At 50.8% G+C, this 5,000-nt stretch overlaps 2 non-coding genes across 2 annotated transcripts in view; both read left to right on the forward strand.

Moving 5' to 3' along the window:
• The first annotated feature begins 1,224 nt into the window (after positions 1–1,224).
• LOC143220455 (5.8S ribosomal RNA) lies at positions 1,225–1,379 on the forward strand. The gene has a single exon (XR_013011629.1). It is a non-coding gene; the product is annotated as a 5.8S ribosomal RNA (ribosomal RNA).
• A 1,564-nt stretch (positions 1,380–2,943) lies between these two features.
• The window catches only part of LOC143220453 (large subunit ribosomal RNA), a 4,010-nt gene continuing 1,953 nt past the window's right edge, over positions 2,944–5,000 (forward strand). Inside the window, exon 1 of the ribosomal RNA XR_013011627.1 lies at positions 2,944–5,000. This exon is cut by the window's right edge and continues 1,953 nt beyond it. This is a non-coding gene — a ribosomal RNA (large subunit ribosomal RNA).

A 5,000-nucleotide genomic window follows, 5' to 3' on the forward strand; every position in this document is an offset into this window, starting at 1 on the left:
CAGGGTAACCCGTGGTAAACGCGCGGTTGCACGCGTTTGTGTTATCGTTCGCGAACTATCGTGAAGATAGACGAGACGCGAAGGACCGGCTCGTGATGCTCGCCTTTAAAGCAGTCGTGAGTCTGACACCCTACTCCGTGCGTGTGGCCCAATAGTGCGCACCGCGAGAGCGTGGGACGAATGACCGCTGCCAGAGCCGACTGTGAGTCCCGCTCTCTATTTGTATCGGGTTCGCGTATAACCAAGAGCACGAAACGTTGCTGCGCCGCACGCGGTGTTCGTTGACGACGGAACGTATATTTATTATAATATTATACATTCGCCAGAGCGGACCGGCTCGTGATGCTCGCTTTTGTAAAGCAGTCGTGAGTCTGACACCCTACTCCGTGCGTGTGGCCCAATAGTGCGCATCGCGAGAGCTTGGGACGAATGACCGCTGCCAGAGCCGGCTGTGAGTCCGCTAATCTGTCGAATAAAATAAAAATATGGTAATATCGTTCCGACGAAAAACGGTGTTCCGAGAGGACCGGCCGTGACGCTCGCTATAAAGCCAATGGCGCGATTATTCCCGACGACACCCTACTCTCTGTGTGGCCCAATAGTGCGCGCAGACGAGCTTGGGACGAGAACGGGGATCGCGCCTACGGCCAGAGCCGGCTCGCGAGTCCGCTTGTATCGGAATTTATCGTTACCTCGAGCACACACCAACATTTTATGGAAATGTGTTTTATACGGGAAGTGGACCGGCTCGTGAAGCTCGCTTTTAAAGCAGTCGTGAGTCTGACACCCTACTCCGTGCGTGTGGCCCAATAGTGCGCATCGCGAGAGCTTGGGACGAATGACCGCTGCCAGAGCCGGCTGTGAAGTCCTCCGTTCTCACATCAAATGAAATGGAAGTGAAGAGGAGAGGAATATTATTACATCTCTGGATCCAGTATCGGGTTGTCTACGATCCCCGTCGTTTTCAGAGAATATATTCATCTCCGCGTTTTCCACGTTAACGGTTTTTCAATGTACTGTTCGCCCGGCCGTCAGATACGTGTTGCGTATCTGACGGTTTTTTTTTTCCGTTTCCACGGACGACGATAGTGTCGTCCTTAAAACGACGCCTGAACGAATCTCCTTCGCGCGCTGGTTGGAGCGTTCAGGTACAATGCGTTCTTACGAACCGCAGAACAAGAGACATATACATATATTGATTTGTAAATCAAAAATATATACGATTACCCTGAACGGTGGATCACTTGGCTCGTGGGTCGATGAAGAACGCAGCTAATTGCGCGTCAACGTGTGAACTGCAGGACACATGAACATCGACATTTCGAACGCACATTGCGGTCCACGGATACAATTCCTGGACCACGCCTGGCTGAGGGTCGTTTACGTAACCATAAACTGCTTGCGTTGCTCTTGTAAGTCCCCGCCGTCGCTTACCTCTCCAAATATATTTTTGGAGGGCGCCAAAGAGCGTTTCGGAGTCGGGTTGCAAAGATGCTACGTACGAGCGAATGATGGGCGTTTCGTCGGCGTTTGTCGCGGTTCTGTGAAAATTGCCAATTTTTGCATTGCGTCTTATAAACACATACAAACATATATATCTAGTTTCCACGAGAGGCGAAGTAGGGATTGGTATTTCTTACGTTCGGACTTGCGTGAGTGTTTTTACGGTGTCGTGAGTCGTATTGAAAATACGACCGCCCGTAAGGCACCGCTTCGACGAGGATCTCCAAATCTCTCACCTTCTCTGCGAAACGATTCGCCTTGCGGAAAGAAGCGTTTCCACTCATGAACATTTAACGCGCTCCCGACGTCGCCTGAAATGATGCGTATATACGAAAGAGGTATATTTACAAGAGTCTCGCGAGACTACAGAGATGGACACACAAATTATAAAAGAAAGAAAGAATACTGTGTGGCACACAGAGTGTGTGGTGTGGCAATGTTAAGCCCCAGGGAGAGAATATGCCTGTGCGTGGATGAGTTTCTTAACTCTACGTTATAATTGCCATACGGCGGAGGGTCGTCGTTGCCGGCGATTTCGACAAACACACATTCCTTTTCGAGTCTTCGAGGGAAGAGACGAAAGAGATCTCTCGTTCTATCGCGAACGCTTTGATGATCGATGGACAGCGGAGCAAAGCGCAGCAATGTGCGGGATGAGCACGTCGTACTTGATCGGGTCGGAATTATTCCCCGTCGTCGACGTGTCCTCGCTAATCTGTGCGATTGCCATTCCATCGCCACGTTCGCGTTGAATCGTATTGATGACGGCCTATGAGCGTCTTGAGATCTTACTCTCTTTCTCTCGTGTCTCTAATTTGGTTTTGCGTTTGATCGATGATAAATCGTTTCGTGCGCAACGTTTCTGTACCCCCGTGGTTTTTGGTTCAATTATATAGAAGTAGAGAGAAAAAGAAATCCCACCGGGTTATATGTATTATTATTTTTTTTTTTTAATAATATGTATACTCCTCTATTGGCGAGGCTTATTTCGAACTTGATTGTCACACGACGCAAAAGACACACTTGTGTGTTCACGCACGGAACAGCACCGCGGAGAGAGAAAAGGTATATCCAATGATGAGAACCTTTATGTCGGTCGCCCCATGTCTTTTCTTTTCTTCATTGTCGATTCGTGCGGAACCGCGCGATCTGTCGGTCGTCCAGTCCCCGAAAGTTCTTTTCGACGGACGTTAAAGTTAACCGGCCAGATCGTCTAGCGAGAGTTTCCGATCGACGAGAGATGAAGAAAGAATTATATTGACACTTTGGTGTGGCGCATAAGGCATATATCGGTTTTTTGTTTACCTTTTTCTCTCTTCTGTCGTGTAGTGTTGTTTCGTTTTCTTTTTTTTTCTTTTTTTTTTGTGCTTTGTACGTTTTCGCGAGTACTACTTTTACGCTCTTTCGGCCGAAACACACAAAATTTTGTATCACGTACGACGACCTCAGAGTAGGCGAGATTACCCGCTGAATTTAAGCATATTACTAAGCGGAGGAAAAGAAACTAACAAGGATTTCCTTAGTAGCGGCGAGCGAACAGGAATTAGCCCAGCACTGAATCCCGCGGTTCTGCCGTTGGGAAATGTAGTGTTCAGGAGGGTCAATTTATCCCGAGACGTCGAACCGCGTCCAAGTCCATCTTGAATGGGGCCATTTACCCGTAGAGGGTGCCAGGCCCGTAGCGACTGGTACGCGTTTCGGGAGGACCTCTCCTTAGAGTCGGGTTGCTTGAGAGTGCAGCCCTAAGTGGGTGGTAAACTCCATCTAAGGCTAAATATGACCACGAGACCGATAGCGAACAAGTACCGTGAGGGAAAGTTGAAAAGAACTTTGAAGAGAGAGTTCAAGAGTACGTGAAACCGTTCAGGGGTAAACCTGAGAAACCCAAAAGATCGAATGGGGAGATTCATCGTCGACGAGGCTGGCTTCCGTTGGTGCGCAGATAGCCCGTAATGGGCCACTTCGGTGGTTCCAGTGCGAGGGTACACCATCTTCGGCAAATGTTCCGGTCGCGTAGTCGTGCACTTCTCCCTTAGTAGAACGTCGCGACCCGTTGCGTGTCGGTCTACGGCTCGAGTTGTTGCCTGTCGTGTCGCCTTCGTGCGCACACGGCAGACGCTCGATCGCCTGGCCGGCTGCGTGACGGTACTCTGACGGTATCGGGCCGCAACCAATCCATTTTCGAATGTGTGTGCGTCAGGCCCGCCGCAAGCTCGGTTAGTTTGTCACCCGGATGGTACGGACCTAGCGCCGGCTCCGGGCCTAACCAGCTGTTAGCAGGCGGTGTCCTCGGACTGGCCAAGCTTTGAATTACCGGTCAGCGACGCTACTGCTTTGGGTACTCTCAGGACCCGTCTTGAAACACGGACCAAGGAGTCTAACATGTGCGCGAGTCATTGGGACATGTAAACCTAAAGGCGCAATGAAAGTGAAGATCGTACCTTAGCGTCGATCAAGGGAGGATGGGCCGCGTCACGATGCGGCCTCGCACTCCCGGGGCGTCTCGTTCTCATTGCGAGAAGAGGCGCACCCAGAGCGTACACGTTGGGACCCGAAAGATGGTGAACTATGCCTGGTCAGGACGAAGTCAGGGGAAACCCTGATGGAGGTCCGTAGCGATTCTGACGTGCAAATCGATCGTCGGAACTGGGTATAGGGGCGAAAGACTAATCGAACCATCTAGTAGCTGGTTCCCTCCGAAGTTTCCCTCAGGATAGCTGGCACTCGCTCGTTCTCTTTTGATGAACGTGTGCGAGTCTCATCTGGTAAAGCGAATGATTAGAGGCCTTGGGGCCGAAACGACCTCAACCTATTCTCAAACTTTAAATGGGTGAGATCTCTGGCTTGCTTGGATCAATGAAGCCACGAGATTATATTGGATCAGAGTGCCAAGTGGGCCAATTTTGGTAAGCAGAACTGGCGCTGTGGGATGAACCAAACGCAGAGTTAAGGCGCCTAAGTCGACGCTTATGGGATACCATGAAAGGCGTTGGTTGCTTAAGACAGCAGGACGGTGGCCATGGAAGTCGGAATCCGCTAAGGAGTGTGTAACAACTCACCTGCCGAAGCAACTAGCCCTGAAAATGGATGGCGCTGAAGCGTCGCGCCTATACTCCGCCGTCAGCGGCAAGTGAGGTTGACGTTAGCTTTTTTTAAAGGCGCGTCTTCCATGAAGCTCTGACGAGTAGGAGGGTCGCGGCGGTGTGCGCAGAAGGGTCTGGGCGTGAGCCTGCCTGGAGCCGCCGTCGGTGCAGATCTTGGTGGTAGTAGCAAATACTCCAGCGAGGCCCTGGAGGACTGACGTGGAGAAGGGTTTCGTGTGAACAGCCGTTGCACACGAGTCAGTCGATCCTAAGCCCTAAGAGAAATCCTATGTAGATGAGGTGTCCTAAGAGAGAGAGCAAAATATCATTTAATGATAAACAAAAACACACACCCATCGGGCGAAAGGGAATCCGGTTTCTATTCCGGAACCCGGCAGCGGAACCGCTTACCAA

Source organism: Lasioglossum baleicum, unplaced genomic scaffold, assembly GCF_051020765.1.
Source record: "Lasioglossum baleicum unplaced genomic scaffold, iyLasBale1 scaffold0986, whole genome shotgun sequence".
Classification (NCBI taxonomy): Eukaryota; Metazoa; Arthropoda; class Insecta; order Hymenoptera; family Halictidae; genus Lasioglossum; species Lasioglossum baleicum.